The sequence below is a fragment of the Meles meles genome, chromosome 21 (genome assembly GCF_922984935.1).
Source record: "Meles meles chromosome 21, mMelMel3.1 paternal haplotype, whole genome shotgun sequence".
Classification (NCBI taxonomy): Eukaryota; Metazoa; Chordata; class Mammalia; order Carnivora; family Mustelidae; genus Meles; species Meles meles.
Genome location: NC_060086.1, coordinates 12,699,747 through 12,713,188, shown reverse-complemented (window position 1 = coordinate 12,713,188; position 13,442 = coordinate 12,699,747). Strand labels below are relative to the sequence as shown.

Genomic DNA, 13,442 nt, shown 5'->3' with positions numbered 1-13,442 from the left:
TTAAAAAAAAAAAAAAAAGAACAGCACAAGAAAGGAGCGCCTGGGTGGCTCAGCGGGTTAAAGCCTCTGCCTTCAGCTCAGGTCATGATCCCAGGGTCCTGGGATCGAGCCCCGCATCAGGCTCTCTGCTTAACAGGGAGCCTGCTTCCTCCTCTCTCTCTCTGCCTACTTGCGATCTCTGTCAAATAAATAAATAAAATCTTCAAAAAAAAAAAAAGAACAGCACAAGAAAGACCAATCTCTCTCATGAACACAGATGCAAAAAATCATTAACCAAAGCAAACTAAGTTATGTTATTGGAATAAAGAAAATACTATATCATCATTGAGTAGGTTGGAGGAAAAAGCATTAAAATTTAACAGCTATTCATGATTAAAATCTCTCAGCCTGCTGGTTATTAGAGAAGACTACCTTTGCCCAGTTGAAGACATTTCAAAAACACTAGAGCAAACCTCACACCTAACAGTGAAACAATGAAAGCTTTTTCCCTAAAATTGAGGACAGTTTGCACCATTTCTCATCTACACTGTACTGGAGGTTGGAGAAGGTGCAGTAGGGCAATAAAGAGAAATAAAATATCAAGCTGAAAGGGAGAAATTAAAGTGATATTATTTGCAGATGAGATATATATATATATTTTTTTTTTAAGATTTTATTTATTTATTTGACAGACAGAGATCACAAGGAGGCAGAGAGGAAGGCAGAGAGAGGGGGTGAAGCAGACTCCTACTGAGCTCCCAATGCGGGGCTCCAATCCCAGGATCATGACCTGAGCCGAAGGCAGAGGCTTTAAACCACTGAGCCACCCAGGGGCCCCAAGAATGTCTATTGATGCAACAGAAAAACAGACTAGAGGGCTCAGAAACAGACCCACATACGATTGGTCATCTATATAAAAACAAAGGTGCTACTGCAATGCAGTGGGAAGAATGGTCTCCCGATAAACATTGCTGGGCCAAGTGGCTATCTATAGAGGAAAAAAAATAAGCCTTGATTCATTCCTTATACCACATATAAACATTAGTTCCAGAAGGATTATCAAAAGATAAAACAATAGGGGCACCTGGGTGGCTCAGTCGGTTGAGTGTCCCGACTCTTGATCTCAGCTCAGGTCTCAGTCTGGGGGTCTCGAGTTCAAGCCCCACGCTGGGCATGGAACCTACTTAAAAAAAATAAAATGATAAAAATACTGGAAGATAACAGGGGAACGAAACAGGGGGACACATACATATTTGTATAAGTGACTGTACATAGAACCACCACAGTAATGAGTAAGCGGAATGAATAACAAAGTCTATGGATACAAAACCAATATGCAAAAATGAATGCTATACTAGTAAGAAACAATCAGAAAATGGTATTTTGAAAGGATACTCCTTAGAGTAGCATCAAAAAATTTCATATAGCAAGGAATAAATGCAATGAAAGATGTGCCAGACCTCTATATAAAAACTGTAAATCACTGAGAGAAACCAAAGAACACTACTGAGGGGCGCCTGGGTGGCTCAGTGGGTTAAGCTGCTGCCTTCGGCTCAGGTCATGATCTTAGGGTCCTGGGATCGCGTCCCGCATGGGCTCTCTGCTCAGCAGGGAGCCTGCTTCCCTCTCTCTCTCTGTCTCTGCCTGCCTCTCTATCTACTTGTGATCTCTCTCTGTCAAATAAATAAATAAAATTTAAAAAAAAAAAAAAGAACACTACTGAATGGAGACACATACCACATTCACGGACTGGAAAGCTCCATTTTGTAAAGATGTCAATTCCTCCCAAACTGATCTACAAATTTAATACAGCCTTAATCAGATTTTTAAAAAGTGGCTATATACTACATGATTTTAAAATCTACAGGAAAATGCAAAGAGCCAAGAATAACCAAGTGTTCATAAAGAAAAACAAGAGGTGGAAGACTTACACCATTAGATAGTTAAGTCTCATTAATACAAAGCTACAGTTAATTAAGACCATGCAGTATTGGCAAAAGAAGAGAAAAACAGACGAAAGGAAGAGTCCAGAAACTGATTCATTCACATGCGGATGTCTGATTTATGACAAAAGTGGCATTGCAGAGCGGTGGAAAACATATTTTTACTGTATGCTGTACTAGAAAGCTGTATGGGGGGGGCAGGAAGAATGAGGAACTAAGTCTCTTCCTCGTGCCTTAGACAAAAATGACTTTAGGTGAATTCTTGATTTAAATAGAAAGGTAAAACAATTTCTAGAAGATACCTTAAAAAAAAATGCCTTCACAAACTTGGGGTTGAGAAAGATAGTAGTACATATTGTACTATTGTAAATATTGTAGATTAAAAATAAAATTTAAAAATAAAAACTTCTATTCACAAAAGAAATTAGTAAGAGTGAAAAGGCAAGCCACTGGGGAAGAAGCTGTCATATTTTGAAAACTGCATGAAAAGGGATTTCTGTGAAGTTGGAAAAGCTATCCTAAAGTACCCTGCTTCTAAAAGTCCCCAAAAACCCAATTTCATTAAAAATGAGCAAAGATCGGGGTGCCTGGGTGGCTCAGTGGGTTAAAGCCTCTGCCTTTGGCTCAGGTCATGATCCCAGGGTCCTGGGATCGAGCCCCAGCATCCGGCTCTCTGTTCAGCAGGGAGCCTGCTCCCTCCCCTCTCTCTCTGCCTGCCTCTCTGCCTACTTGTGATCTCTGTCAAATAAATAAATAAATAAATAAATAAATAAATAAATAAATAAATAAAATCTTTATAAAAAATGAGCAAAGATTCTGGCTTGCAAAGTTTCTGCTGAAAAAATGAGTTAGAAAAGAACTGATGTCAAAACTCCTATAAATTGTAAGAAAAACAAGCAGCAGCAAAACAACATCCCTATAAACAAAAACATGCCAGAAAGATTTAACAACCTAAAGGACACTATGAAAATAATACAAGACATAAAACAACAACGTAAACCAGAACAAGAAAACCAGAAATGGCATGGCAGATCTCAGAAAAGAAAGAAAAATTTTAAGAAGTTTTAGGAGTGAAGACTAAATTAGAAGGAACATAAGTGTGAATAAACACAACATATACTGCTCAGGAGAACTGAAAGATAAAAGGAGGAAAACTTTAAATAGAAAAATAAAGAGATAAGGAACAAATATTCAAGACAAAGATTGTCCAACGTAACAAACAGCAGCTCTTCAATAAATCAAAAGGGAAGAGAATACTAAAAATTGTAACAGAAAAAAATTTTATTTTTCCTAAAATAAAAATGTTAAGACTATATTTCAAAAGAATACAGTAAATACCTAAAAAACAACAACAAGAAAAACAAAAAACAAAACCTCCCGAAATGACAACTACCAAGACACACATACTTTAAAGAAAAAAAAAAAATCCTTTTAGGAGCTGAGCTTGAGCCACTGAAAAGAAAGAAAATTAGATTAGCAGACTTTGATAGTGATGCTTTATGTCATTAGAAAATGGTGTAAGATACTTTTTTAAAAAATATGAACTAGAGATTTTATATCCAGCAAAAATAATTTCAAAGAAAAGGAGCACAAATTTATCAACATGTAGAACTTATGGATTACTGATTGTTTCTATAGGACCTTCCTAAGGAATCTGACAGAAAAATAAATTTCAGGCAACCAAAGTGACTAAAGACAACAACACAAAGGCTGGCAGTAAACATTAAATATGTAATTACTTGTAGCACAAAGATTAAGTAAGAACTAAAATTAAGCAATATAGTACAATTATAAAAACTATGGGGGGAAGCATATGCAAAATTTTAAAGTCATGTAATCATAATGGTTGTGACCTTCTGAGACTTTCATTCTGACACTTTCGTGTGTAACAAGTTAAAAAGATTAGCAGTTATGGCATATTCTATTAATCCCTGTGCCCTCGGGCATCAAGAATTTCAGTGTAAAAAAAGGAATCTTATTTATAATATATAAATAAAAGCCTATAGAAAAAACTTGTAAGATGATTTAGGGCTCAACAGCCCTAAAATGTGAATTAGTGTGAACTCTTAAAATAATTTTAGTTCTGTCCTGCCCCCCTCCACCCCCCAAAGGCCTGAAAACCAATTACTTGTAGCAATGAACAATGCCTAGATTATGTCTTAAAATACTATTTCCCACCAAAAGAAACCAGGATTTTGGAGAAATTACTAATTCCAATTCTGGAGCAGGAATATTACAAAATGAGCCTACAATACCTTGTCATACCAGATATCAAGAAAGCAATCAAAAACTACTTATCAAAGACTGGGTTCAGTCAGAATAACACAGAAAAAGAAAATCCTGAAGAGGCTCCCACTGGCCAAACATGGGACAATTTGAGCTCCAAGAAAGATAATATGGCATGAATCTCTTAAATAAACATATAAATAAAAATGGTCATAATTATTTTTAAAAAGGTCATTTTCAAAGGATATTATCAACCAACACTTTATCTTTAAAACTAGTAAAACAGGGGTGCCTGGATGGCTCAGTCAGTTAAGTGTCTGTCTCGATTTTGGCTCAGGTCAGGATCTCAGGGTTGTAAGATCAAGTCCCATACTGGGCTCTCCGTTGACCGTGGAGCCTCCTTAAGATTGTCTCCCTCTCTTCCTCTCTATAGATAAATAAGCAAGCAAACAAATAAAATATAGATGAAATAGAGGCAGGGAATCTGGTACTTTCTTGCCTTTTCTATATAAACTCTATGTTACTGGACAAAGAGTAGACAAGAAAATGGTTTCTTTATAAAAATATTCCAGTATTAATTTTAAAAATCCAACTAAAATACCATTTTGCAATCCTCAATGATTACTAGATCTGGACCTTAAATATCACTGGCTGCTAACATCGTAGAGACAAGAACTAAGTGCCTTCCAAGGAAAGAACACTATCTACAGTCTTGTGAAAGAGATGGAACCAGAGTTTGGACAAGGATCTGGACCCAACCACTTTTAAAAGAGGCTAGAAAGAAAATGAAATTTTTGAACACACCGTAATTATGCAACCCAGACCATGTATTCTCAGTGGGAGTGCTTTTGCAAGGGTGTGAAAAGATCTTAATACGGTGGTTTGTGACCCTCCAAAATTCAGTCCCATCCAGTAAAATCTTATTCCTTAGTATTTAATGAGAGAGGATTAGAAAAAAAGATGTTTTAAAAGGTTCTATAAGGGGATGGTAATTTTTTTAGAAGTCTGATGAACACCGAGCTAGGTTCTGGGAATTACAGGTCAAATGGATCAGGTTCAACAACAGATAAATTATAAGGGAAAAAAAAAGGGAAGAGGAAACTTAGATTTAAAAAATACATCAAAATTTTATAATGAGATTATAGCATCTAGGAATGTACTCTTGGGTGATAAAACAATAAACATGAAAAAATGATTATAAAAGTCAGATTAAGAGTTAATTTTGGGGGAAGGAATGAGTTATTATCAGGATAGGATAACATGGATATGGCTTAGAGATGGGAGTTTACTTCTTAAACTGGGTGGCAGAGAGAAGCATCTTTTAATTTATTAAGCCATTCATAATAGTTGAGGGAAGGAATCCAAATGTAAGAGAATATACCTCGAATGACTTCATTTAGATGAAGTTTAGGCACAGGCCTAAACTGAGTTTGGGGTCAAACTTCTTTGTGTGTACTCTATTTCAAAATGGGAAAGGGGAACAAAAGCCATTATGAGAGAAAAAAAGTGGTTGCCTCTGTGAAACAGTAGTGTTTTGAACCATATGAACCATTTTCTTGCTTTACTTTAATGACAATAATTAAGAACCAATGTTCTTGGTTCCAAGAAAATCTCAATTTTTTTCTACCTTCCTGGGAAAAACAACACGCTTTAGAGAAAGTAGACCCCAGACTCTGGCTTCTCATATAATGATGCCTGTACAGAGTTTAAAAATCAAATAACATCAGCATTTTTCCAACATAGAGAATACTAAGTTGTGTATCAAGACTAAGTTTTAGGGGCGCCTGGGTGGCTCAGCGGGTTAAAGCCTCTGCCTTCAGCTCAGGTCATGATCCCAGGGTCCTGGGATCGAGCCCCGCACTGGGCTCTCTGCTTAGCTGGGAGCCTGCTTCCTCCCCTCTCTCTCTCTCTGCCTGCCTCTCTGCCTACTTGTAGTCTCTATCTGTCAAATAAATAAATCTTTTAAAAAAAAAAAAAAGACTAAGTTTTACAGTAAAACTTTGATATCTGTAACTGGACAAAGGTATCTCAATTTTTAAAAATTTACAAATCTCCCTTGAAATAAAAGAGGCATCATTTATAATCAGCATGGTCAGAGTTCTAATGTCAAATTTAAACTGTATTCAAAACTTTACTTTTCTTTCAAATACAATTTTAAAGAAGTATTGTGAACATAATCCCAGCAGCCACGTTTCTTGTTTCTTCTTTTACCACAAGGTTCTTTCAATTTTATACTGGAAGTCAAAGGGAAATGTGACTCATTTTACATATACCTAATTTAGCTAGAATGTCAAGCTTGTAGTTAAACAGATCACTGGCGGTGCTTTAAAAGCAAGATTCCTCATGAGCGAGTGGTACATACAATGTCCCCAAACTTCAGTGAGGAAAGTAGTCTGATGAGGGAATTTCTACTCCTTACCAGCTTCTACGCAAAGGTCATTAAAGTCCCTGACATTCAGTCCTCTCATCTGGGCTTCAGATCAAACTACCTAAGCATGAACCCTGGTTTCACCATTTAGTGACTCAGTGACTGCATAAATTGCTCAATCTCTTGGACCTAGTTTATTTGTAAAATGAGCATAGTTGTTTTAAAATTGAATATATTTACCATAGTGCGTGGCACATGCCCAGTGTTACACTATGACTACTATTATTCCCCATGAAATGGAAATTGCTATTCTTACCTTGTAAGGCTGTGCTGGAATATGAGAAGCCGCTTTGTAATGATAAATGTCACCAAAACAGGAGCTTGTTATCAAAAGTACACAGCAGATGTACAGTGTTTATTAGTAAGTTGACAATACAGCCAAACGTGGGGGTAGGGCTTTATTTTCCTCTTCCAGGTTACTTTTCCTAGTTTTATAGTTAAACTTTTACTTCCTTCTATAAGAAACTTCATTTTTCCTCTGGAAGTAGCTTCTTCATCAGACAGCTGAAGAAAATGGCTCACCAAATGTGGAATCCAGAAATGAGAAATGCTACCTAACAGAATAGTTTTTGCCTCTTCCTTTTATTGTAAAAATTATCATATGTACATTTGTGACTATACTCTATAGTCAATACATCAGATAATGCTTCCAGATTAGAAACAAAAATTAGCACTTCCTCACCCCACAGAGAATCGTATGTAGTACTACATTGTAAAAACTTAAGAAAAATGAGGTGATAATTCTATATTCTCTTCCACCTCCTACAATTGTCCTCATTACCTTTTTAAAAATCTCCTTCTCTTCCTTGGATGGCTATAGCAACATGTGACAAAGTTCACACGTGAACTGTGTTCTCCATATGCCCTTGACTACATCTTATTCAGAGCGTTATTTCCTGTGTCTGGCACAGCTGTTGAGTAAATGAGTGGCTCCAAAGACATCTTCATCCATCAGAGCCATATATAACCAGAATTAGGCTTAAGTGACAACAATCAGTTTATCAGGATTTTCTTTGGTTATAAATTTCTTCTCATCCTTCTATTCGTGTTACATCTCCATTTTTCCTTCCACATGCTAATAATACTGCATGGTCCTGGGGTTTGTGATGTTCCTGCTTTCCAGAGTAATCGCCATAAATATGTCTCTCACTTCTGCAACACTGGTCTTGGGGTAGTATGTTTCCAAGTTAATGAGTTAATCTCTGTGAACATTCCAGCGGAAGGTGGGCGAAGGGGAGCCAGGCACAGGCCGCTAGATGCTAACGTGCCTACATCGTACCACTCCACAACACTGTTTCCCAGCATGGTTTTCTGAGTGACTGTAAGTGATTACTGCTCTTCATTCAAATCCTAGCTCCTCACCTTAACCGTCATTTGGATATTCATTCGTTGTAAGCCTATATACTAAGGTTTAATCAATATTAAATCAACACAACAAAAAGTTAATAATGGTTATTTCTAAGTACTAAGTTTAAAGGTTTTTGTTTTTTTTTTTTTTGCTTTGTTATATTTCCTGACTTTTCTATACTGAACTGGAATTATTTATATTACCTTTTTTTTTTTTTAAGTAGGCTCCATGAGTAGTGTGGAGCCGCACATGGGGCTTGAACGCAGGACCCTGAGATCAAGGAGCTGAAATCAAGTTGAATGCTTAACTGACTGAGCCACCCAGGCACCCCTACATGACTATTTAAAATTAAAATACATTAAAGAATCCAGCAAATACTACTGCCATCTTGCCATGTGGTATAAAACAGTTGTAGGGTGCCTGGGTGACTCAGTTCATTGAGCATCTGACTTTGGCTCAGGTCATGATCTGGGGATCCCGGAATCAAGCCTTACATCAGGCTCAGTGCTCAGCGCGAAATCTGCTGGTCCCTCTGCTGCTCAGCTCGTGTTCTTTCTCACTTTCAAATATATCAAGTCTTTAAAAAAAAAAAAAAAAAGTGTTATGCACCATGGGGAATACGTACAAAGAAAACCCAACATGGATTTTGCCTCAAAAAACTTGGGGAGTAAAATCAGTGAGGGAAACTCAGCACACAATGAAGCACACTGCAAAATAAAAAGACATAGCACAATAAAGACTCTATTCCAGTTGGGAGAGGGCAGGTAGTGAGGGAAGCTTTGCCCAGATAGTTGTATTTAAGCTAAAATGAATGCTCTGCTAGCTCCAAGCTTTGCCTTTAAGAGAACAATTTTAGGCAGCTTCCACCTAGGGCTCCTGGAGGCCAGAATTACCATTAAGAAGTCTGCCTCCTGATGAAGAGAGCACATGGAAAGCCCTAACACCACCCGGAGAAATAAAACATAGCTGAGCCCTGCCTCCCTGCAGTCCCTGACAAGGCATGGAGTGAAAAAGCATTTTGGAAGTGGAACCTCCAGCCCTACCACTTCTGCTAGCAATATGTGGACCAGGGAGGAAAAAAGGAAAGCCCACATTAGTCCTTCCCAATCTCCTGACTCACAAAATTGCTGACAAATAAAACTGTCATATTAAGTTACACGTTTGAGAGTGGTTTGCTCTGTTCATCTATGGATAACTGAAGTACAGCTCAAATTTTATTTTCTAATCAATAAGAAGTAATACAGAGACTTGTACTTTAGGAAAATCAACCTAACTGCAATGTGTAAGACTATAAAAAACATCTAGTAACAGGAAACCCAGGAAACAAGAGGCAGTGAAGTATGAACTAGAGATAACAATAAGCAGGGGGAAAAAAAAAGATGTAAGATACCAATTACGGTTAGATTCAATGGGATTTTTGTATGTAAAGAGCCATGAGGCAAGAAGAAAATAAAGGAGTCAAAACTGACCTAGATGTTGAGGACACCTAGATGTTGGGTCACTGAAGGATGGCAATACTATTAAGAAGGAACAAGTGATGAGTTCAGAATAAAAAAAAAAAAATGCAATGGGTGTATATTTTAATATATAGACAAAGTGAAAGAATTAAGATAAAATGGCATTCATAATCACAGACAATTATGTGGACAATTAGTCTGCAGTTTTAGCAGAGTTTAAAAGAGCTCTAAAAATCCTCATATCGTGTCTTTCTACAACAGGAAAGGTTTTAAACCAAAAATTAAACTCAAAATCTTCACTGGGTTGGCTAAAATGTTTAACATATAACCTAAGATTTTCCTCAAATGTCGAGTAAAAATTGATTCAGAAACTGGAATAAGCAAGCACAGTCTCATCCACAAAAGGAAAAAAAAATCGTTTTCATCTTTTTACAGGTGAATCCTCTGTGAACTCATGATACGCGGTCCCTTTTATCTCAGTATCTGACATATCTTCATGTAGCATGGAGGTTGGTTTGTGCATCATAAAATCTCATCATGGGAAGACCAAAATGCCAGACCTGTGAAATGCTGCCTCTTAGGACCCTTGCTAACACAGCTAGCCTCAGCTTGCACCCCTCCCCCATTCACAATTTTGCAGGGACCATGGCTCAGTCCCTTGAACACGCCACACACCTTCCTCTTCCCTCTTGCTGGCTGGCTATTTTTCACTGCCTCTGACCAAATAAACTCCATTCATCCTTGAGGTTCTCATCTTAAATATCACCTCCTCAGAAGGAGGACCTTTCCTGACTATCCCCCACTGTTCATTCACACAACATGTCACAATCCTTCAGAGTTCTTGGCACAACAACAATCTACAATTACCTAGGAAACTACGTTAGATAGCTAGCTCCTCTGCTAAAACAAGTTCTAAAGATGTAGGACCCTATCTCTTACTGACTCCCATAGCCACAGGACATAGCACACTGCCTGGCCCCAAGTAAATACTCTGGAACTTTTCAAGTAAGTATCATTCACAGGTATAGCAAAATAATTAGGAGCATAAACTATGGAACCAAACTGAGTTCAAGTCCCAGCTCTGACCCTTACAAGCTTTGTGACTGCATAAGTCATTTTTCAGTACCTCGTTTTCTTTCTTTTTAAGAACAGACCCCCATCACCGAAGATTAAAGGAGTTAATATATATAAAATGCTTAGAACAGTGTCTAGTACATAGTAAATGGAATCATGTTTTGTCTACTGACAATGAAAATAATATAGCCAGCTGTGACAACCAGTTATAAGGTCTGAAAAGACCCTAATACAGCCTAGAATATAACGAACACTAATTAAATAGAAGCCATCAGGGGCACTGGGTGGCTCAGTGGGTTGAGCCTCTGCCTTTGGCTCAGGTTGTGGTCCTGGGGTCCTGGGATTGAGCCAGGCTCTCTGCTCAGCAGGGGCCCTGCTTCCTCCACCCCCTCTACCTGCCTCTCTACTTGTGATCTCTCTCTGTCAAATAAATAAATAAAACCTAAAAATAAATAAATAAAAGCCATCAGTGTTAGCAACAGTGCTCTCGCCTACCATATTTCATAAACTTTGTCTCCTTGACTCACATTTCAACTTCCTTTATTAGATTTCCTCCACAGGGGCTGGAAGGCTTCTTTTTCACTTGCTGCCCGCTAACCTCTATTTAGGATTACGGGGGAGACCCCAAATCTGGCCCCAGGTTCTTCTCAGATTCACACCACTCCCTATCCCCAGCCCCAATAAATTACCCATACAATAAACACAACAAAGCACGGCTGTTCCTCGGCAGTCTTCCTTCACGCAAGCGTGCTAAAATTGAGGTCGGTCCTAAGATCTTCCCTGATCTCTCCCTGCTCCCAGCCAGGTAAATAAATCTTTTTGCATTAGCAAAGCGCTTAGGACCAGCTCGACCCAGGCACTTATCACGTGTGCGATATTCGGGTTTTTTACAGGGCCCCTGGCTGGTTTACATGGGACCCCGCAGGCACCCTGGGGGAGGGGAAGGGCCTCCCACAGGACTGAAGCGGCCCAAAGTTTTGAGACAATCGTTCCACGCAGTCTCCAGCCACATCCCACGCGGGAACGCCGGTCTCGTTCACTGCGCGGCGCTCCAGGCACATTTTGTCGGGCTCGCGTTCCCCGCGCTGCACGGGGTTTTGACGCACTTGGATGTTCTCACGAGGGCTGGGTGGGAGTCGCCGGCTTCCTAGAGAAGACAGCCCTCCAGAACCGAGTCGAGAGGGTTGGGGACTGAGGCCCGGCGCCCTTGGGCCGGGGTCGCCGGAGTTCAGAGTCACAGGGCATCGCCGCCCGCGCGCTCCAGGCCGCGCTCGGCTCCACAGACGCCGCCTCCCGCGAGGTGCCGGCGGGGAAACTCGGTCTTTCGGCGCTTTCGCCCTCGCGCAGCAGGCCGAGGGACCGGCCAGCGAAACTTCCCGAAGTGGCGGGCGCGGGGGAGGGTCCGCCGGCCGCCTGCGCCTTTGTGGCTCCCGCCTCGCCGCCGGCCCCGCTGCTCGAGTCGCCCAGCGCTCAGCGGCGCCCCGCGCGGCCCCGGGCCCGCTCGCGTTCGGGCGGCCGCAGGGCCAGGCCCGCGCCCCCGACTCTGCGGCCCCGCCGCCCCTCACGGCCGTGGCCCCCGCCCCCGCCCCCACCCCGGGGCTTAATGGAGGCGCCGGGCTGAGACGCCACTCGCCTCACGCGGCCTGCCAAGGAGCCGGGTGCGCCCCGCGGCCGACACTTACTCGCCACTCAGCTCGCCGGCTCGCCAGGCGGGCTCGGCGGCCTCTGTCGCCACGGCTTTTAGTCACCAGGAGCGGCCGCCGACAGCTTCGTCGCCGCCGCCGCCGCCGAGGCCACCGCTGCACTCCTTCCGGCCCCGCCGCGGCTTCACCCCGCGCCTGCGCACAGCGCCCCCTCCCGACTAATGACAGGAAGAACCATAGAGGCACGCCGGGTGCTAGGGAGGAGGGGCCTGGGGAGTAGGACCATAGAGAGGGACCTCTGTCCGCTCACCGCCCACTGAGTCTTGACTCCCCCACGAGGTGGGAGGACGAAGGAAACTGAGGCGCCCCTCCCCCAACCCCAGGAAGTGTCGCCCTCTCCCTAGAGCTGAGAAGGGGGGTGTGTTGGGGGGGATGTTGGGAGGGAGCATGTGCCCATGGAAATCTACTGGATATGCACTTATTTGCACCCCTTGCTTTGGCAAACCATTCATTCAACGCATATTTTTGGAGAGCTTCCTGTGTGCCAGGCACTGTTCTAGGAACTGGGGATACAACGGTATGGAAGGTCCCTGTCCTCCCAAAACGATGTTTTAGTGGGTAGTATATAACCAACTAGCGAACTCACTAACAAACGAACTAAAATACTGGCTTAAGCAGGAAGTGTTGTCGGGGATGGGGGGGGTGCCCACAGGAAAAATAAAGCAGAGGAAGGGGTAGAGTGTGATGGGGGTGCAAGGGTGGTCAGGGAGTCTTCTGAAGAGGGGACATTTGAGCAGAAAATGGAAAGACATAAGGAGGTGAGCTATGGCGACCGCCGGGAGGAAGCACACTTCAAGCAGAGGGGATATGCCTGGTGTGTTAGAGAAACGGTGTGGGTGCCTGCAATGCAGGGAGTGAGACAAAGAGTGGTAGGGAATGGGGGTGGGCCAGGCGATGGGAGGCCAGATCAGAGAAGGTCTTAAAACGGAATCTGTACTTTATTCTGCGATGGGAAACTACTAGAGAATTGGGAGTGGGGGCGTGGGTTGATTTTTTACAAAGAGGACTCTGGTCCTGGAGAGCTCAGAGTAGAAGCAGGAATGCTAGTTAGGAAGAGACTGCAGGAGTCTAGGTAATACTGGATGGCGACTTTAACTAGTACCGTCAGGAAGGAAGTGGGGACAAATGATCAGATTAGGGATTTTTTTTTTTTTTCAGGTAGAACAGATTTGCAGATGGATTGGATGTGAGGTGAGAGGGAAAGGAGTCAAGGGTAACTACAAGGTTTTTGGCATGTGCAACTGGGTGAATGGTGGTTTCGGTCACAAATATGGGGGGGGGGAA

The 13,442-nt window shown here is 41.8% G+C and overlaps 1 protein-coding gene across 3 annotated transcripts in view; it reads right to left on the bottom strand.

Moving 5' to 3' along the window:
- Positions 1–12,277, bottom strand: part of RNF216 (ring finger protein 216) — a 146,570-nt gene extending 134,293 nt beyond the window's left edge. For 2 of the 3 annotated variants that reach the window (XM_045993528.1, XM_045993530.1), the window contains exon 1: positions 12,138–12,277. The gene's annotated coding sequence lies outside the window, so the exon portion shown is untranslated. Of the gene's footprint in view, positions 1–1,063; positions 1,121–12,137 lie in introns of those variants that run through there. The other variant, XM_045993529.1, reaches the window with a different exon arrangement.
- Positions 12,278–13,442: the final 1,165 nt, after the last annotated feature.